Source organism: Carcharhinus amblyrhynchos, unplaced genomic scaffold (assembly GCF_965287045.1).
Source record: "Carcharhinus amblyrhynchos unplaced genomic scaffold, sCarAmb.v2.hapA scaffold_38, whole genome shotgun sequence".
NCBI classification, from domain to species: Eukaryota; Metazoa; Chordata; class Chondrichthyes; order Carcharhiniformes; family Carcharhinidae; genus Carcharhinus; species Carcharhinus amblyrhynchos.
The window spans coordinates 4,528,427-4,550,294 of record NW_027649779.1 but is presented as its reverse complement, the minus strand read 5'-3'; the positions used below and the strand labels follow the sequence as shown (position 1 = coordinate 4,550,294).

Sequence of the window (21,868 nt, the reverse complement as noted above, 5' to 3'; positions counted from 1 at the left end):
TAACCACCCCCACATGACACTCGGCACTAACCCGAGTTGTTGAATCAGGCCCCTGTTTATATTAAAATACAATCTGGCTCTGTTAATACTCTTCCAGACCAGAACTCAGTTTATATTGCACTAGACATTCTCTCTGGATGTATAATATTTGATGCTGACACTGTACCTATTTCACTGGACTGTGTCAGTGTTATTCCTGCACTTAACTATGCCTCTGTTCGAGTATTGTCTGTGCTACTGCACGGTTCTGCGAGAAGAGATAACATGTTGGGATATAAACATTGTTATCAGGCAGGATCCAGAAAAGGACAGTATTAAATCAACAGTATTTGGTTGATGCAGTCTCGCAGGGCCGACGGGCCTTTTCCTGTGCTATAATTTTCTCTTTTTTTGGTCTTTGTTGACAGTACATGCTACAGAAAGCTTGGTATCCATTTTTAATGCAGACAACAAAAGTAGATTTCAGATATCGCTTCTTCTTTTCTAGTGGTCAAAACCTCATAGAGTTTGCACTTGCAGAAGGATGCAGAGAATTCTGATCTTCCAACCACTTTCATCATTACTGACATTGACCAGTGTAGTGAAAAGTGAGACCATGTCCAAAGCAATATAAAAGTGGACACGGACAATTGCAGAAATAAGACTGCATCTATTTTAATGCACACAGAGACAGATCGAAATTAATATAAAGAGACAACGTCTAACTTAATATAAACAGAAACATGGTGATGTATAAAATAAACAGGGACAACGTCTAATTTAGTATAAACAGATGAAACATTCAGTTCAATATGCGTAGACAGGCAATATAAAATTCTACTTACAATGTAAAAAGAGTTAGAGTCTAGTGAAATATAAACAAAGACATGGCCTCATGATATAAGTTGACACAGGGTAAATTGACTCTGTTATAATGAGACAGATTCGATCCCCATGAAATTTGTAGAGAAGGCCGACTGTCCCATCGTAAATTTACAGAACAGGAATTACATGGGATTTGCTGCAGAATGCAAAGTTCTGTCTGTATTGCCAAACTAAACACTCCCAATGCAGGAATAGCATGAGTCAGTACAAAGTGAATCTCGCTCTACACTATTCAAATCAAACATTCCCAGAACAGTATTGTGTATAGAAACAGAGTGAACCCTCCTCTGCAAAGTCTGCTCAAACAAAATGAAGGCAGAAAGAGAATGGACTCTGTTCTACGTAAAACCTCTCCTGCACTCTTGCTTTAGAGATTCGGGAGGCAGGTGCTCGGTTCAGGGGAAAGATCACCTACACAGTTCCATAAAACACACCCAGGTCAGGTACAATAGAGATTAGATAGGGATTAAATCGGGATATTGACAAAGTCATATCAAATATTCAAAGGGCAGCTACAGTGAGTTTAGATGTACAGTAAAGATTCCTCCACACTGTCCAGTCAAGTCCTCCAAGGACAGGGGCAACACCGGCTAAATCTAGGGAGAGATCCCTTGGTGTTGCCTCATCGAATCCTTATCACCGGCTACAGCTGAGGATAGGTGTAGGAGGAAATATAGCCAGCATTTCAAGAAAATAAAATGTTCAAGAAATCTTTTCGAGTAAATCTCACTCACGGATTACAATTCAATAAATGACATTCTTTTAGAAGCCTGTAACTGTGGCTGAGAGAATACATTGGACAGACATTGACTTTATGCTGTGGAGTGAAGACGATGAATCATCGTGGAGAGACAAGACACAGAACCAGACAGGAGAAGGGCAGAGAAAGAGATGAAACACAGGGAATTTCCATGAACACATTTGCCATTTTATTTTGGTATCAGAGTGATTATTTCCTATTCTGAACATAGATATCATCATGATGTTTTTCCTCACATAACTGTTGAATAAATAATGTTGAAAAACAATCATTACTGGAATCCGTTGATTGATTTGCATGGTTGTCTCTATTTCTGTGCCGTGTTGGTGGGGAAATATTTGTTGTGTTTTAGTCAGTCAACAATCTAATTTGGAGTTTCTATTTTTGTATTTATTTACATAAATACCTCACTGTTTACAATGAAATGCTCATGGCAGCAAAACCAGATAAACCGTCACTTGTTGATCAGTTTCAACTCAAATTATTGTAAGAATATTAACAGTTGGTTCAAAATGAATAGAAAATTTTTGAACTTTCACAGCACCAGTTGTATTTAATTTAAAGAAAATGATACATTTCACTTCAGAATTAGTTCTGAAAGTTCTGATGTCACAATTAATAAAGCATCTGTGAACAGGCTGATATTCCACTGAATGTTAATTTGATTGAGGATTTAATCTGTTTAAACTACACAAGTTCAATTCTTTAAAAAAATCTGATGTCTCAATATTCCTGTCACAAATAGTGATCACACTCACACGACAGAAGAATAGAAAAAAATTCCAATATGGTTCTCACTAAGAGATAGAATTATTTTTGCTGCCTCACAGGCGACAGGGAAATGGGTTCGATTCCAACCCTGGGTGAATCTGAATGGTTTTCACATTCTATCCATATCCATGTGAGTTCCCTCCGAGTGCTCCGGTTTCCTTCCACAGTCCCAGGATGTGCAGGTTAGGTGGATTGGCTGTGGTAAGTTGCCCCTTAGCTTCCAAAGATGTGCAACGTAGAATCACGGAATCTCCACAGTGCAGAAGGAGACCATTCTGTTCATCAAGTCTGCACCAGCTATCCATCAGAGCATCCTTCACAAGGTGGATTGTCTATGTTAAATTTCCTGTTAGTGTTCAACGATGGTTAGGTTCGGGGGATTAGCCTGTGAATATGTATCGTTGTCGGGATAGGGTGAAGGCTGGGCCCAGGTAGGATGCTCTGCTGGAGAGCGTTGCAGACTTTTTTGGCAGAATGGCCTCCATTTGAACTGTAGGGATTCTATGAGTTCATGCTGCTTTAATCAGGCAGAAGAATGAACATATCCGCAATAATCTCAGAACTTCCAAAAAATTACAACTTTCATTTTGGTGGAACTTGCATTTATAGAACATTTTACCCGACCTCATGCCGTCCCAACGTTCTTACAGCTCACTTTGCTGAATTTAGTCACTGTTATAATGTTCGAAGTACAGTCAGTAATGGACGCTTAACTTGCTCTAACAAACCGAGATATGATAAACGACCATAACTTTGCGATTTTATTTGAAAAATGAAGATTTGTGTCGGATATTGGGCATAACAGCCATGCTCTTTGTGGTTATATCAAGAGATATTGCATCCTGACATCGACCTTAAATGTGAATCTGCTTCTCTGTCTGCTGATGCCATTTGAAATGCTGAGTAGCGTTTTTTTGCATAGATTTCTGTAATCTGCAGCACTTTGCGCTGTTTCCATTGATCTTCTGGATGTGAGCATCACCGACAAAGCCAACAGTAATTATCCCTGCTGAAAAGGCGGTTGTGAACCGCCTTGGTGAAACTTGCCCTCGAGATGATTTTATTGTTTGAATCTCCATAAAAGCTTTGATACAACTGGGTGGCTTGCTCGGAAATTTCAGTGGTGGTGAAGGGTCATTTTCCTCACAGTGGAACTGGAGTCTATCTGGGACAGACGGAATAAAGATAGGAATCTTCGTTTCTCGTGTTATTTCCAAAGAACGGTGTTGTTTGAAGTATAAAAGTAAATTACTGTGTATTTCTGGAATTGAAACCAAAAGAAAAAAAGTGCTGGGAAATCTCAGCAGGCCTGGTAATATCTGTAAGGAGAGAAAAGAGCTGACGTTTCCAGTCCAGCTGACCTTTTGACAAAGCGTTGATGAAGGGTCATTGGACTCGAAAAGTCAGCTCTTCTCTCTCCTTACAAACGCTGCCAGACTTGCTGAGATTTTCCAGCGTTTTCTCTTGAGTTTTTTTACGTGTCTTTGGACGGAGTGAATTGATTCTGAATCCCTGGGACAAAGGAATTGTAGGTTGATCCAAGACTGTTGTACGGAAGAAGACCCTATAAATATTGTCCAGGGACCTGTGGGACCCAGGCCAAGCTTTTCTTGAAAGCTTGGGATGAAACTTGTAGCGTTCTCTTGTTCAAAATAGATTGAAGAACATAATAAATGTATGTCACGTTGCACTGTAAATGGACACTAAAGGGTAACTGAGCATGGCCATTCCAACCACCCTGTACATCTTTGGAATGTAGAGGGAAAGCGGTAAACCTGGGGGAAACCCACGCACACACGGGGTGATTTTTCAAACACCATACAGTTACACAAGGCCGAAATGGAATCTGTGTCCGTAACAGTGTGAGGTTCCAGTGCTAACCACTGTGTAAATAATTCTTACTAACTTTGAAAATGATATGAGTAACATATTCAGTATTTACTTGCACATGCTATGTCTCAGTCAATACCTAAATTTAATGAATTGCCCGGGGCGCCCTTGAATGTGATGTACAGCTGGCCATTCCGCTGCCAGTGCAATGCATCTTTCAAATGACTCACTGAACTTCTCTCCTATCTTTCCCTGCCTCAGACTGCACCTAAATCAGATAAATTTTATTCTCTCCCTCAGTCTCCATTAACTCAGTTACACGGGTACCCAGGAAACGGATCTGGCTACTCGTTAAAAAAAAGTTTATTTTTTTTGGTTACGACATTTTTTGACTAAAAAAATGAAGCACAAAAGTCTCATCAGTGGAAAATTCAGTGTCGGAAACAAAGCAGTTCATTCGCTTAAACCCCTCTCCTCGATTTCTCTCACACAGCACCGAACACACTTAAACTTCCTATTTTAAAACACCTCGGCGGGAAAGAAATGTTGCTTTAATTTTTCCTCTTTTCTCTCAGTGATAATCGTCAGTCCATTTTCCCTTCAACTAATCTATTTAAACCCCCTAATATGATAATTTTCTTGATTCCTTAAAATGGGAATGGAAGTGAATGTAATGCTGAGACCGGCAGCAATCTGTGTGACTGTTCTTGATGCTTTCAGAGTGAGTTCACCCTCACAGGCAGGAAGACTGTTCACGATGATAACATCAAACTGGCCCCGGTTGTTTCATTCTCAGGTAACACAACTTCCTGTTTCATGCTGCCAGCTCCAAACCGCACATCTCACTTCTGAGCAGAAAATAAATCCAGAGACCACAATCTGGTGAGAACATCTGTCAGTGCGGCTTATATCTGCCCACAGAGTCAGGGCAGAGTCACACAGATCACATTGCGGTGACATTTACAAATGAGCCTGATGTGATCTGTTCAGAGTTTCCATTCCCGGACATTATCGGAATGATCAGTGGATCAGTCACTGAACTCCCCCGGATTCCGTGAAGGGAGGGAATGATAGCTGTTATCTTTCCTTGTTTGATCATTTTCTGTCCATCTGTTATTTATTTTTGTTCCTCAGCTTTTATCTGTCAGCACTCTGTTCTTCTTTCTCCCAAATCTCCCGTTGTCTCTCTCCATTTCCTTGTCAATCATTTGAACACTTTAATTCGAGTTCAAAATCGTGAAGTTGTGAGTGGGGTAATTAAAGAGAGAATATTTCTACTCGAAGGACGGTCGGTAACCAATGGGAAAAGACGTATTTTATTGAACAGGGCGACAGAATTTTAATTGTTCACCTTGACACAACAGTTGTCATGAAATGGAATAAAGAGCTTGAAAGGCTGATGGAATCAGATTTCACAGTAACTTTGGAAAATTAATGAGATATATCCTTCATAGAGTTAAAATTTGAAGGATTTTCGAGAATAGGTCCATTTTAAAGGTCTTTAAGTATCATTGCCCAAGCATCGACTCTGTACCCCTCCCCCACCCCCCCCCCCCCCCCCACCGCACCCCCGACCCCCGGCCTTCATTGAGCCTGAATAAAATGCAACATTCATGCAGCTTTCATCTTGCGCTACTCTTATCTTGTGACAGAACTTGTGTTTGTGTGTGTTTGTGTGTGTGTGTGTGTGTGTTTGTGTGTGTGCGTGGGGGAGGAGTGCTGGGGGGTGGGGAGGGTGGGGGCGGGGAGGTGGACTGTTCCGAAATTCAATTATTCAATTCTACATACAAGCCGTGACTTTGAACAAATTAGCATTGGATCGAACTTGTTTAGGAAAAGCACAACAATCCTTAACATTTATTGCACTGTTCTTTTTGCCTCCGATGATGTTTTTATATTTAGTTTTTTCAGTCTTCACGTGTCCTAATTTTGTCTGTAACTGTAGAACAAATTGTAAGAATGAGAGGGACCAGATTATTCACAATTATTCACCATTATTGCCTCAGATAACAGGGAAATATGGAGTCTCCCACGACTGACTGCCCACCACACCCCCCCCCCCCTTGGGAATAACAGCTCTTAGTCAGGTGGAGTCAGTCACTCCTGCGGTTGCCATAGGGTTTCCAATCCGTGCTTGCCACACAAATCCCTGCGTCACTCGTCATGACAACGACACCTGGGCTAAGGCCCAAGAAATAATTGCTTTTTTATATCAGGTCCCAGTCTGGCTCCGGGCCCAGCTGTCTCTGTTAGTGCTACACTGAAGCTAGTCATTCAAATTATAATGTTCTAATTCCCTCTGACTATTTTTTGGAAAGCGTTACCCAATCAGTAGTGAATTAGAACCTGAATCTGATTTCCTTCATTGGGCACCTGTCGATTATTATTGAACAAATTACTTTTTTCCAGAATTATCAAACGCACAAGAAATGTTTATTTAAATATGATATCATGCTCTGTCTCTCTTACTCTAGAGATCCCATACATTGCTTTGCATGACTCTCTTGGTCAGTTTATGTCATAATTGCGCGAGAATATCTGTCTATATTAGATTCGATTCTGTCTCTGTTGTTACTCCAGAATTTTTAATCATTTATAGGATGTCGGGAGCACTGGCATCTGTTCCCCTTCTCTAACTGCCCCTGACAAAGTTGTGACGAGCTGCTACCTTGAATCGCTGCAGTCCATGTTCACCCGGCAACATCACTGTTTATATCACATAAGGTCTGGCCACCCTTATGATACACCTGATCCTGATTCATCGTATTACCGAGATTGTATAACCCATACACAGTAGAAAATATTTGGGATAGTTACCATGGAATTGATGAAGATAACGGTTAAGTAAAAGTATTGAACCTTCTCAGGAGAGCAGCAGATGTTTCAATCCTTAGCATTAATAGGAATAAGAAGTCTGAGAATTAGAGGTATAATTATGTCCTGTCGGCTATATATCCAGGGTCATTTTCACCATCATTTTCACAAATCAGCACTCAATTGAGTCCTATATCAGGAACTTCAGTGAGACATTGAGAAGTTCAATTTTCATAATCTCCTCGTCATTCAAGATGCGATTTATTCATTTTCCAACAGATCCCTAAAGACAGATAAGTCAACGCCGAGAACAAAATAGTGAGGCTGAAATCATTTTGTATGCAAGAGCACACAACCGAATGGTTGTCAATAAATACTTACAACTTAAATGACCTTCAGTTGAAGCACATGAACTGTTTGGTGTTTTCATGCATTCATGGAAGGCAGTGATGGGCTGAAGGTTATCACTGGGAAAACTGAAGGGGAATTGCTAAAAGAGATCATTTCTCCAAAGGGGGTTATTAGAAAATACAATATATAAAATACACAAGCACACAAATGTCTATGATATTTCTTAGGCATAGAACAGTAGAATTCCTACAGTTCAGAAGAAAGGCCATCTGGCCCACCGAGTCTGCGTCATACCCCTGGTCCTCCCCTCTGCCCTATCCCCGTTAGCCCCACACATTTACCATGGCTAATCCACATACTCTAAGGGAAAATAACGGGCAATTTTGCGTGGCCAATCCAACTAATGCTATCTGTTGTAATATAAACGAGGGATGGGTTTTGTGCAATAATACAGAGATAGAGCCGAATGCACCAGGTATCGATACAGCAACTGTACTGGTAAGAATACAGACTGGGCCCAGTTCAGTCATTACTGAGAGAGTGTACACAGTATATTACTAACCAGCGTGGTGTTTTCTCATCTAAATAGAGACATGACATACTTAGTTTTGACGAAGACAAGGTCTATTCTAATATAAGCAGGGTCAATGTGCACTGTAATTTAAACTGAGACTGGTTCCAGCGTATCAGCGCTAACAGAAAATAGGGACATGATCTAGTGTGATATCAACAGAGATGTGACCCAGTGGAATAAAAAGTGAGGCAATGCAGAATAAAGCAATAATTGAGAAAGGATAATGCGTAAAATGAGCAGAGGGATGGTTTGGCTCACTGATAAAGGAGAGAGCAGCTGGCGCAATAGAACTGTCTCCCAGTGTAATTTTGTCTGATTCTGGACATTGTATAATATAAACTGACACAAAGCCGATGCAGTAATTTCAAACCAAACCTTTAGATTGATATAAACTTTGACAGGGGCAATTGCAGAAATAAATAAATCATGAAACAGAATAATAATTATAGACAGAATATTATTCGGTATAAACAGGGAGGTGGACTAGTGCAGCAGTGATTGAGATATTGTCAATGTTTCTTGACATGTGGCAGGTTTCAGCAATGTAATAACTGAGACGGAGCCTCGTGTAATGCAAACAGTAACATATCCTGGTGCATTATCATGAGAGAGAGGATCCAGTGAAGTAACAACGGAGATATAGAGTTTCATGCCATTAGACGAGGATTAATTCCGTGATGTCATAACTGCCAGAACGAACGGTGTAATGTCAAATGAGGTTTGGTGCAGTATAGCAACAACTGGGATTTTGTTGAGTACAAAATCAGCTCAGAATTATTGTCATATAATCAGAAAAATGATTTCGTGTCAGAGAAACTGGGTCACGTTTAGGATGGACAAAGACTGAGTCTATTACAGAAATAACTCAGATGATCATCTGTATCGTGTCGTGCCAAAAAGCACAGTTTCACTGCCATCTCCTGGACTATCTTTGCTATTGCAGGTGTTGTGAAATGCTGATTTCAGTTGCTGTTTCTTATTCTTTGATGGGCTGTATACCCAGCTGGTAAGGCCAGCATATATTGGCAATCGCTAATACACTGAATTTACTGGTTTTCTAGACCATCATAGAAGGTACATAATCGCCAAACACGTGTGCGCCTGGAGTCAATTCTGGGCCAAACTGGTGAATGATGGAAGGTTTCCTTTTCTGCAGGGCATTAGATAATCTGATATATTTCTTGTCATGGCCGCAATTACAGAAACGAACTTTAAATCCAAAATTGTAATTGCATTTTAAAGCCTTTTGTAAGTGGATTTGAATATATATATATATAGAGAAATTTGCCTAGCCTCGGAATTACTCTCTCAGAAATATTACCACTATGACACTGTCTCCCTTTCAACATTGACAAAGTACTTACAGCAGAGAAGAAGGCATTTTGAAGCTTCATGTATGTGTTGGCCCTTTAAAGAGGCAATTCATCCAATATCACTCTGTACTCCACAGTCGAGCATTTTGTTCATTTTCAGACCATATGCAATTCCATTTTGAAACCATTAATTGGCGCTGCCTGCACCACACTCTGAAACAGCACATTCCAGATCTGGATCACTCACTGTCTGACAATGTTTTTCGTGATGTCTCCATGTTTCTTCCACGAATTTACTTCAACCCGCGCCCTCTGTGTCAAGATCCTTCTGCCATTGAACAAGACTGTGGTGCAGCACAGTATCACATGACTTTTGAACGTCCATTTAGATAATATCCTCACAAACAATCTCTGTCACACAGCATAAAACTCAAACAAGATATTTAAACTGGATTTGACCTGAACAAATACACTCGGGCTGAATTGGTCAAGAAACATATAAATGGGATGACTCCTGCAGTGATGAAGAGAGTGAAGATATAAATGCTAAATATGCTGACGCACAAAGGTAGATCGGAAATGTTGGCATTAGCGAGGGCATTGGACATATCTCGAATATTGTGCACACTACTTGTCTCCTTTTCTTAAGAAAGATGTTAATGCGTTAGAGAAAGTTCAGAGGAGTTTCATTGAACTATTGCCAGATATGAGCGGGTTATCTTATGAGGAAAGGATGGTGATGTCAGGTTTGTGCCCACGAGAATTCAGAAGAGTAAGAGGCAAATTGACTGAAACCTTCAAAACTCTAAGAGGTGCTAACAGTGTGGATGTTGAGAGGAAGTTTCCTCTTGTCCAGTGTTGTGCCTGTATTGGATGTGTCTCTGAGTGCAGATATCTCGGGTCTCGGCTCTGCGTCTGTTTCCAATGCTGTACTGTCCACGGGAGGGCGCTCTCTGATCACTAACCGAACATCATGGCCTCCTTTTGCACAAAGTGACAATTTGCCGATATGAAAATGGGCGGAGAATAAAAATCCCATCGAATGACATTGCACCTTCATGTGAAAACATGCCTTTAACATCGAGGTTCGGATAATGTTGAACAAAAAACTGAAATCAAGGAATGCTCCATAGCAGACATCAGAAAGCTGAAATTTGACTAAATGTTTCTGCCTGGTTTTGAACCAGGGATCTTTCGCGTGTTAGGCGAACGTGATAACCACTACACTACAGAAACAGTTGGAAATATGTTACAGCAAATCTGCCTGTCTGCAATGTTCAACTGCGCTGTGTTGCTGCAGGTTCCGATGGTGAGACTGAGAGTCCATGTCACTGAATTCAGGAAGATAACCGTTACTTTCAATCTGATTGTACAACTTATCCCCAACATCAACATTTAAAAGTGTCAGTCTCGAAAATATCGAAAGGAGCAATGATTTCTGCTCATTCATTAATGCGTCATTTCCATCTTCCTTCGAATAATCTCAATCCATTATACTCAGCGATAAAAGCAAATCACTCGGATACTGGAATCGGAAAAGAAAAGGGAAAATTCTGGCAAGTCTCACAAGGTCTGGCAGCAACTATAAGGAGTGAAAGGGGCTGACATTTCGAGTCCAGATGACACCTTGTCAACGCTCATTGTACAATTGTGCTCTGTATATGTTTCAATATTTAGTTTCAGGACACTCTGGGGGAATTCCCCTCCTGCACATGAGCCCAGACAGTTACATTTTAATCTTTTAATATGTTGAATCTTGATGATTATTATTCACATCCTCACCCGTCAGACTTTCGGTTCCTTCTCCATTCGGGAACATTCTTCTTATTGCGTCTGTTTTTCAATCACACCCGCGCGGTGCGCTCTGGGAAAATACTACAGCACATGCGCGGTTCCGCCACCTGCCTCTTTATAAAAATATGTATTTTATTTAATTTTAATTCCGCTCCTGGCGGGATTTCCGGGTGGGAATTTCTCTCACTTTCTACATTTCTGAACCGTCGCTTTTTCCTCGACAGGGGGCGGGGGTGACGGTGACGTCACGGCAACATGGCGGCTGGCTCCGCCTCTCTACATGACCCGGATGTTCCGCCAATGAGCAGCGGCCGGGCAGGAGTGGGCAAGAGGTGACCCTGGGCCGATCAGCGCCCTGTCGAGTTACACCGACCCCCGGTGGCCAGGAAGGGAAATAACAGCAGCACAGTCTCTGCCCAAAGGCTTCCCCAGTTCAGCTGCTCAGAGACACTGAGGACCTCTTCAACTGGAAACTTCAGCTTCTCACATTCATCCCCCTGTGTTCAGTCATTGTTTAATAGACAAGCTCTGTTGTGAAATCAGAAACAACTTGTTCACATTAAAGGGGATGGCAATCTGAACCATTCTGCACAAAAGGCTCTGCTCGCCTTGAATTTCAATTGAAATGTTCAAGGTGAGAATTTATAGATACAAGTCATGTTGCATGTTGAACGCTCATGATGCCACAATAAGATCAGTACAGACACCTCACAGAGTTGTGTGACTGGAGAAGGTGTCAGAGATGGAATGGTTAAATATAGAGCTACAGGGTCTGAAGCTCAGTTTTGGGTAAAGTAAAACGGCAGTAAAAAGAACAAAGAAAATTACAGCACAGGAACATGCCCTTCGGCCCTTCAAACCTACACTGGCCATGCTGCCCGACTTAACTAAAACCCCCTATCCTTCCGGGACCATATCTCTCTATTCCCATCCTATTCATGTACTTGTCAAGTGACTTAAAACTCACGACTGCATCCACTTCTACTATCTCTCCCTGGCAGCGAGTTCCTGAAACCCACTATTTTCTGTGCAAAAAATCTGCCATGTACATCTCCTTTAAACCTTGCCCCCTTGCATCTTAAAGCATGCCTTCATCGGCCGGAGCATTTTGTTGCTGAACAGTATCTGAATCTCGATGTGAAACCAATCGTATCTTCGCTGTGGCCTCGGCCTCAAATGCTTTGTGTCAAATCAGAAATGATAAATTGTTTGATGCAATACCAGGAAAGAAACTACCCTATTTTGATACCTGCACATATCAGCAATCATCCAGTCTTCAAGACAATTTAATAGGTTTAGGTGCAGACTAACATAGTTAATAAACATCTGAAACATGCTAGGGTGAGGGAAGTCTGTATGATTTCAGTTTGGTGCTGAATATTATCAGAATCTCGCTGTTACAGTCATATTATCTTTGCACTGACCTCAGCTTGAAATGCTTTCTCCAAAATCAGAAATGATGAATTTTATGAAAAATTTCACAAAATAGTGTAAATTCTGTAAGACATGTTGAATTATGTCCAAAATGTATTTGAGGTTAGCATTTATTTAACATCCTAATCTTATTAAATGATTTTTTTTTCGAAAAAAATAATTTAAAATAGTCGGTTGCTCTTCTTTAGCAATCTCCTAACATTACTTTCTTCAGAGAGGTTGAAAATATGCTTGCCAACATTTGCCTGAATAAGTATAAAGCTATCGAATACCTTTTTTGTCGAAAGGAACAAGGAATTTGTGAACACCTTTTAAAACTTTGCACTAAGCTAACCGGGAGTCGAACCTAGAATTTTCCAATCTGTATTCAGACGCGTTATTCATGGCGCCACTGGCCCACACGTACAACTGTGATTGTTGTTACATATTAGTTCGACGTTTCGAAAGTTTCAGGCAGAAACATTGTCAAAAAGTTTGCGTTTACTTGTGAGGAAAAGGTCCATTATTGAGATTGTCTTGATTCATTTCCTATCATCCCTAATTGCCCTTGAATTGAGTAACAGCAGCTGAACGGGCTGGCAAATTCTCCTCTCGATGAGGACTTGGTGATAAATTTAAATGAAACGCCCTTCAGCCAATCCATCATCTGTATTTGCAAATTAAAACAAGGGTCCACCGAAATTTGAACTCGGATCGCTGGATTCAGAGTCCAGAGTGCTCACCATTACACCACAGAACCCAAGGTGACAATCTGAAAATCGTGGGTCAATACTTGTGCCAATTTGAACAGCAGGGAGAAATATCAGTCCCGTTGCACAATTCATATTTATATTTCCCTTGCTGGTTCCTCCTGTAAAAATGAGTAGGCTACTTTCCACTGCATTAAATTTCACTGTAACTGACCACATTCAAACACCAATGTTTGCATCGAACTGACATAAATCTTACTGCAGTAAATCCACTGAACAACATCAGCTTTTCACAGCTCTGCTTTCATCACACTGGAAGCCAATGTGAAAATATGAACAATTTCAAATCTTAACAGACAGGAAGGAGTGTGTGAGTGCGGACAATTGGCGCTGTGCACATTGCTGTAACCAGTATCTGGGAGAATCAGGCAGAGGGGATCCTGGTGGTCTCGAGGTTAGGATTCAGCGCTTTCAGATGTCGCAGACTAGCCTCGATACATGAAGATTGAATGCATTTTTGAACGTAAGAGTAAAAAGCTTTGGGGTTTTCCTTTATCCGACTTGCCAAGGACTTCTCATGCCCCCTACTAGCTCTCCTAAGCCCTATTTTTTAACTCATTCCGAGCTAACTTGTAACCCTATATAGGTGTTATCAACTGTTGACAGTGGAAGTTTGTCCTGGTGTCGCACTGGATACCAGCTTTGAAGAAATGTAGCAACTTAAAACTTTTGCAGAATGGCATGATGCTTATTGTAGTGATATGAGTTGAGTATAAGAGACAGTGTGCAAATAATTTGAATACGTTTTAAGCATGTTTAGACTGATGTGGTGAAAGCAGAGGGATATTTGGGAGAATGAGGCTGTGTGAGAGGGGGACTGTTGCAGAGTGTTTGTGCTTTGGAGGAAGGTTGAAAGTTTGAGATGCGGTTGTGAATGAAAGGAAGGTGTTGAACAGCATGAGAGGCTTGTGCGATGTTGCGTGTGAGATTTGAGTGAGAGTTTTTGTGGGCATTGGGGAATGAAAGTACAAAGTAAGGAAATTACAATGCTGCTGAGTGTGAAGGAAGAGAGAGCAGTTGGGGGTCGCACCAGGAAGAGCAGCATTGGTGGTTCAGTGATAGAATTCTCGCTTCCCACGCGGGAGACCCGGGTTCGATCCCCGGCCAATGCAACGCTTCTTCTTTCTCCGTTCACTCTGTATATTGAAGCGAATTTCCTCCCATAATTGGGGGAAAACAAGGGAAATATTAAGTCTTGGAACTAAATCCTGCGGGAAATGGATCACAGTATTCGGAAAGTGGTGCAGTTGTGAATGGTGTTATTGATGATTGAGTGGAAAGTACTGGATCTTTGGGCTACTGGTGGTTAGTTCCCTTTCCTGCCTGTGATAAGAGACATGGATTTATTTTACCTGCCCGTTCATAGGAGAAACACACTACAGCGAGTGCTGCAGGATCAACGGAAGTAAAGAGACTTGTATAGAATTGCAAACAGTGCCGTCATGCTGCAGTTCTGGAACAGGTTTTCCGAAATAGAATTGTGGTCATTGACACACTAGTTTAGACTATATTTAACTGCTGTTGCCTCAGTTTCTGTGGCGCAATTGGTCTGCGCGTTCGGCTGTTAACTGAAACGTTGGTGGTTCGAGACCACGCCGGGACGGAATTTTGCTATTTTTCTCACTATCAGCATTCACGGGTAAATAGTTGCCTGCATCAACTCAATGAAAAGTCTGGAACTACGAGAGAGAGTTTGGCAGTGTACAAGCTGAGACATTGTACATGCCTCTGATTCTGTGTGTGTCCTTGTATCTTTCGAGTTACCAGGATCTCTATATGTCTGCGTCTGAATCTAGTGTGCCCCTGCATCTACATGTGTCCCTGAATCTGTGTATGCCCCCCTGTATCTCTGTAGGCTCGAATACCTGTGTGTGTGTGTGTGTGTGTGTGTGTGTGTGTGTGTGTGTGTGTGTGTGTGTGTGTGTGTGTGTGTGTGCGTGCGTGTGTGTCCTTGTAAATGTCTGGTTCTTTGTGCCTTTTTTAAGACTAAACCGTGAAAATGTCTGACAAACGAATTGCAGAGGGCAGAAATGTTTACCCACTAAGATTCTGAATTTGATTAACTCTGATAACTGCATCGAATGTACAAGTTGAAGTTTCAAATAATCCCAAATTCAATCTCCAGACATTATCTCCCAATGGGAAATGAAGAACACGGTTTATCTGCGGTGTCTGGTTATAAAAAGGGCGAATACGCCAGCCGAGATCCTTCTATAAACTACAATCTCGGACAATATCGTTCAATATTCATATTTCAGTAACCGCTTCGCAGACTCACAAGCACTAGCGCCTGCAGTCGCTGTGGTCCGCCAGCAGATGGTGGTGTTGTATCATTTTAATCACAAGGTTAGTGCAGCAGGTTTGAGGAGATATTTGAGGAAAACGTATTTCCCTGTTTCCATGGAAAGAGAACAATCAGTAAAGCAAAGGCATTAATATCTCTGTCAGTAGGATTCACAGGGAAATCTGGCCGAAGGATAGTGAATTTAATACTTGCATTCCTATTTACCTTCCCGCTAGTGAACGTGTCGATTACCAGCAAATTATTGAATAACCTTACGTTTTAGTGATTTAAAAATTTGTCTATTTTATCATCCAGACATTATCAAATAATATTTCATTATAATTGGACGCATGTTTCTTTTTCGCTGGAATTTCCATTCCTCGGCGCTCATTTTTTTCCTTAGTCCGTTCAGAAATCCAGCCGAACCTTGCCTCTATAGTATGTTCTGTGTATATGTAAATATAGTTCCTTGTTATAATTTTTGACTTCAGCACAATTCGAGCCCTAACTCACTCTGATCTATAACACAATTTCATCCACACAATTATATTGCACTTTTTAGTTAATATCCATCTATTCTTCTCACTCGCTCTTTGTTCGATTCCATCTATTAGTCACAGTTTACAGAAAATTTTACAGATGGCCTACTCCTGCTCCTATTTCTTATGTTCTTATTATGTTCTTAAAAACAATTAGTGAGAAAGTGTCTGCTTTATTAGTGATACACGGGTGTGTTCAGTAGTGCATGACATAGAGCCGAGCACAATAATATCTGAGATGGAGCCTAATGTAACGTAAGTGGACTCTTGACTAAGTAATAATAGTTCAGAGACGATGACTTGTAGCATTTATTATGGCATGTCCACATGTATTAATAAATGAAGCGGCATGTAATGTAGTGTACACAGTTGCAAAGTCCATTGCAATAATGATTCAAATGAGTCAAACGCAGTATATAAAGAGACATGGCCTAGTGCATTACTGTACAAGACTGCACCAAATGTGTGATTGTTGTGAACACTGCCATGAACAGTCATAAATGAGACAAGGTTAATTGTAGCCCTGATAGAAGCAAAGCCCAGTGCATGAATAATAAAATTAAACTTCAGATTGCGTGATCATTGGTCCCGAACTGGTTTAGAATATATTTAGTGGCTGTCTCAGTCTCTGTGGCGCAATTGGTCAGCGCGTTCCGCTATTAACTGAAAGGTTGGTGGTTCGAGACCACCCAGGGACGGAATTTTACAATTTCCTCACCATCAGCATTCACGGGTAAACAGCTGCCTGTTGGTAATGGGTCCGTGGGTGCCAATAAAAAATAGCTGTGAATTGTTCCCGGCTGTACTGTTATCTGGTATTACCAACATTATTTAATGACGATTGACTTCAAACATATTACATATAACATTATATATACATACATATATATCTGTACACCATTACATATATATATATCATATATATTTATTTATATACTTCCATTATACCTTTAAACATAAAAAAAATACAATTGAAACATGAACTTGTGGCTAAGCATTTGTTCCAATTCCATATTCCTGCTTCCATTCATTCCTGGAATGATCATAAATCTGTCTAACCCAAACTGAAATGTATTCAATGATGGAACATCAGAAACCTCTGGAGTAGAGAATTCCGAAGATTCACGAGCCTTTGAGTGAAGGAATTTCTCCTCATCTCAGCCCTGAATCATCAGCACCTTATCCTGAGATTGTGTCCCCGTGTAGAAATAAAACAAAAGGCAGGTGGCGCATGGATAAATTAATATTTTAATGTTAGCCAGCTTCCCTGGTGGTCTAGTGGTTAGGATTCGGCGCTTTCACCGTCACGGCCCGGGTTCGATTCCCGGTCAGGGAATGTAGATTTATTGCCGTACAACAATCCTGAGTTACTTCCCGGTCTGCGCCAGTTCTGTCGGATTCAGTATCAGAGAGATTTCCTCTTTAGTATCTGATTTGGAAATGTCACATTTAAAGAACAAAGAAAAAAGGGAGCGACAGCTTACAAAGCGCTGATGACACAAATGCTGAGATTATTCGAAGAAAGATGAAAATGATGCGTTAATGAATGAGTAGAAATCATTGATCCCTTAGATATTTGCGAGACGAACGCTTTTAAATTTTGATGTTGGGGATAAGATGTACAATCAGATTGAAAGTAACGGTTATCTTCCTGAATTCAGTGACATGAGCTCTCAGTCTGACCATCGGGACCTGCAGCAACACAGCGTAGTTGAACATTGCAGACAGGCTGATTTGCTCCATTAGTTTTCCAGTTGTTTCTGTAGTGTAGTGGTTATCACGTTCGCTTCACACGCGAAAGGTCCTCGGTTCGAAACCGGGCAGAAACAGTCATTAATCTTGCTTATGTCGGGGAAGGGAAATTATTTGATTTCAGTTTGTTGCTGCACGTTATCCGAACCTCGATGTTAAAGACATGTTATCATTTCTCTGATTTCATCCTCAAATACTTTCTGTGAAATAAGGTGCACTGACGGGGAAGTTCGATTTTGACACCGAGCATTTATTCGCATCTCGTTCAGTCTCCAACAGAATTTAATGGGTTTATAGGTGCAGACTAATATGGTTATTCACCATCAGAAATTTCTGATAGTAGTGTGTGCTCAAACAGTCAGATACAAGTAATACTGTAAGTGAACTAGAGGAAAAGGCGCACATTTCACAGAAGAATCACATGACGAAAACGACACTGCACACACTCCTGCATTCAATCTTACAAAAGCAGTAAGGATCAAAATTTAAATCCATTTCGCTCGCGTTGGGATTCGAACCCACATCTCCACGGAGAATGGAGCCTTAGACCGCTTGGCCAAACAACCACATTGACATGTGTCACAATCATATTATTTAATGGAAATGTTACTGAAATTCGTTTAACGAAATGGAGTTGGGAAAGGCCATCGGGAGGATTGAGCCTGATCTTTCTCTGAATTAGGTCAGCCTGAACTGTGTAACAAACAGAAATGATGAATGGGATGGATAGGATAGAGGTGGAGAGACTCTTCCCGCTCAGAAAGGATAGTAGGACTAGGGGGCACAGCCTCAAGATAAAGGTGGGGGGGGGTGGTTTAGAACGGAGCTGAGGAGGAACTTCTTCACTCAAAGGGTGGTGAATCTCTGGAATTCTCTGCCCGTTGAAGTGGTGGAGGCTGCCTCGCTAAATATTTTTAAGACGTGGGTTGGTGGGTTTTTGATAAGCGAGGGGATTAAGGGTTATGGGGAGAGGGCGGGAATGTGGAACTGAGCCACGACAGATCAGCCATGATCTTATTGAATGGCGGGGCAGGCTCGAAGGGCTAGATGGCCTACTCCTGCTCCTATTTCTTATGTTCATATGTTCTTCTGTTCAATGAGCTGCACTGAAGGGGCTGCATCATTTAAACTGTCCCTAAGCTCGTCGTTTCTTAATTTCTTGTTGCTCTGTTTTTTGAAGGGAAGTAGTGGGGGCGTGGAGATGGCTTCGCGCGATATTCGTCTCCATCAAGTATACACTGAAGGTTCTGAAGAAGATGTCACAGCTTCTGAACTCTGGGGACTTACTGGGGGTGGGAGAACACTCTGACTGCCGGGTCCCGGAGTAACAAGGTAACACTGAGCTGGTGATGGCGGAACCCGGGTGTTCCAATGGTGCAACGCCATCGTTTTCACCACCATGGGCTCGATGACAGGTGTCAAGTGTGGAAATAAGCAGAGTATGTTTTTATAATGAGAAACCTGCCTATTGTGTGACGGAAGAGAACGAAGAGAAAGGCTAAAATGACGATGATCCGCTGATTGGGAAAGTCACTTTCAGCTTCCCTGTTGGATCAGTGGTTTGGATTCTGCACTGTGGCCACAAGTTTATATCACTTGTGTGTGATATAAACATGGCAATGTGAAGAAGAAACTTGTATTTGGTGAATAAAAAGACAGAAACAGAACAAAAGGCAGGTGGTTCATGGATAAATTAATATTTTATGAAGCATTTATCAGCTTCCCTGGTGGTCTAGTGGTTAGGATTCGGCGTTTTCACCGCCGTGGCCCGGGTTCGATTCCCGGTTAGGGAATGTAGATTTATTGCGGTACAACAATCCTGTGTTACTTCCAGTTCTGGAGGGATCAGGGAGATTTCCTCTTCAGTACCTGAATTGGAAATGTCAGATTTAAAGAACAAAGAAATAAGGGAGCGACAGGGTACAAAATGCGAATGATTATCGGAACAAAGATGAAAATGATGCATTAATGAATGGACAGAAATCATTTCTCCCTTAGATATTTGCCAGACGAACGCTTTTCAATTTTGATGTGAGGGATAAGTTGTACAATCAGATTGAAAGTAACGGTTATCTTCCTGAATTCAGTGACATGGGCTCTCAGTCGAACCATCGGAACCTGTAGCAACACAGCCTAGTTGAACATTGCAGGCAGGCAGATTTGCTCGATGGTGTTTCCAGATGTTTCTGTAGTGTAGCGGTTATCACGTTCGCCTCGCACGCGAAAGATCCCCGGTTCGAAACCGCGTAGAAACAATCGTTAAGCTTTCTTATGTTGGGGAAGGGAAAATTGTTTGATTTCAATTTACTGCTCAACATTATCCGAACCTCGGTGTTAGAAAACATGTTATCATTGCTCTGACATCACCTTCAAATACTTCCTGTGAAATAAGGTGCACTGATGGGAAAGTTCGATTTTGACAACGAGCATTTATTCCCATCTGGTTCAGTCTGCAACAGCATTTATTGAGTTTATAGTTGCAGACTAATATGGTTAATCACCATCTGAAATATCTGAGCGTATTGTGTGCTCAAACAGACAGATACAAGTGATACTGGAAGTGTTTGCAATCTCGATGTTGTGCTGGTTGTTATAATTCACACTCAGTTGCTGGTTTGAAAAGAATCATATTGAACTCGGAAACTTAACTCTGTCTTGCTCCACATTAGTTGCAACCCCTGCTGAGAAATTCCCGTCCTTTCTGTTTTTATTCTAACAGGAATCATAGGAGGAGAAACAGACCACTCGGTCCATCGAGATTTCCACCATTCAATGTCATCATGGCTGATCTTGGGATAAAATTTCGTTTCTCCAACAGCTCCCCGTATCCCTGAATTCTCCAAGAGATCAGAAACCTGTTTATCCCGACCTTAAATGTGCTCGATGATGGGGCATACATAACTGTCAGGTACAGAAAATACCAAAGATTCTTGCCCTTTGAGTGAAGTAATTTCTCCTTATCTTAGCCCTAAATGACCAGCCCCTCATCTGTGCCGCAGGGGGTTAGATTCCCGACCAGCAGAGAAAAAGAAAATCTCTCAGCCTCCATCCTATCAAACCGAATCAGAACTGTGTAAGTTTAAATAGATCACCGCTTATTCTTCTAAACTCCAGAGAATTTCATCACAGGACAACTCACTGACCCCAGGGAACAATCTGGTGAACCTTCTCTTTACCGTTTCTAATGATCTAATGCAAAGCGTAAACATTTTTAAATGTGAAAGTCACATCTGCCCAGAATATTCAACCTGGTTTCCACAAAATCCTGTGTAACAGCAGAAACACCACGTTATTTTTAAACTCCAGTCTGCCGGCAATAAGAACAAAATGTAATTTCCCTTCCAAATATCTGCTGCACCTACATGCTAACTTTATACATTCCTTGTACAAACGCATCTACTCTATTCTTAATATCAACATTTATATTTCTCAGCTCGTCAAATATGTTCTGCTCTTTCGATTTCTTTTCACGAAGAAGAACATCGTTCTGCTTTCCAAATTAGCATCTAATCTGCCCCTCCACTCATAAGAGGACTCTGTTTCGCCTCCCACTCTATTTGCCTTTTTCTAACAGTTTGTATTAGCTAAACTTTGGATAGATGCTCCAGCGAGAATTGAACTCGCGACTCTTGGTTTACAAGACCAGTGCTCTAACCACTGAGCTATGGAGCCAAATGCTGTCAGTACCTCCCGGTACTAGTAAGATTATCAGTGGATTGAGGAGCAGGATGGGGTTTGTGGTGGGGGGTTTTTGATGAATGTGGAAATGTCTGAGGTGGAGAGCAGGAAGTTAAAAGACACACCTTGAAAGTGACATGATTTGACATGTGTGCTGTGTGTGTATCTGACATGTATGTTGTGTATCTGACATGTATGTTCTTCAGAGTTTATCGTTAGTGTTACATCTCTGACTTCTCCAGCTCCGATGCCAGTTCATCCAGCTGGAAGATTTAGATGTTGTTCCCTTCACAGACGCTGTGGGGCGTGTTTTCGTTGAATAAAGTCTTGAACAAAAAATGATTCACTCCGTGACTGGGAA

General features: G+C 41.3%; 8 non-coding genes across 8 annotated transcripts; 6 read left to right on the top strand and 2 right to left on the bottom strand.

Annotated features, from left to right (window-relative positions):
- Positions 1 to 10,440: 10,440 nt before the first annotated feature.
- On the bottom strand, positions 10,441 to 10,513 carry trnav-aac (transfer RNA valine (anticodon AAC)). The gene has a single exon. It is a non-coding gene; the product is annotated as a tRNA-Val (tRNA).
- Positions 10,514 to 14,295: 3,782 nt separating this feature from the next.
- On the top strand, positions 14,296 to 14,366 carry trnag-ccc (transfer RNA glycine (anticodon CCC)). Its single transcript has one exon. It is a non-coding gene; the product is annotated as a tRNA-Gly (tRNA).
- Positions 14,367 to 16,701: 2,335 nt separating this feature from the next.
- trnan-auu (transfer RNA asparagine (anticodon AUU)) lies at positions 16,702 to 16,775 on the top strand. The gene has a single exon. It is a non-coding gene; the product is annotated as a tRNA-Asn (tRNA).
- A 566-nt stretch (positions 16,776 to 17,341) lies between these two features.
- Positions 17,342 to 17,413, top strand: trnae-uuc (transfer RNA glutamic acid (anticodon UUC)). Its single transcript has one exon. It is a non-coding gene; the product is annotated as a tRNA-Glu (tRNA).
- Positions 17,414 to 17,833: 420 nt separating this feature from the next.
- On the top strand, positions 17,834 to 17,906 carry trnav-cac (transfer RNA valine (anticodon CAC)). The gene has a single exon. It is a non-coding gene; the product is annotated as a tRNA-Val (tRNA).
- Positions 17,907 to 19,550: 1,644 nt separating this feature from the next.
- Positions 19,551 to 19,622, top strand: trnae-uuc (transfer RNA glutamic acid (anticodon UUC)). The gene has a single exon. It is a non-coding gene; the product is annotated as a tRNA-Glu (tRNA).
- A 389-nt stretch (positions 19,623 to 20,011) lies between these two features.
- On the top strand, positions 20,012 to 20,084 carry trnaa-cgc (transfer RNA alanine (anticodon CGC)). The gene has a single exon. It is a non-coding gene; the product is annotated as a tRNA-Ala (tRNA).
- Positions 20,085 to 21,426: 1,342 nt separating this feature from the next.
- On the bottom strand, positions 21,427 to 21,501 carry trnat-ugu (transfer RNA threonine (anticodon UGU)). The gene has a single exon. It is a non-coding gene; the product is annotated as a tRNA-Thr (tRNA).
- Positions 21,502 to 21,868: the final 367 nt, after the last annotated feature.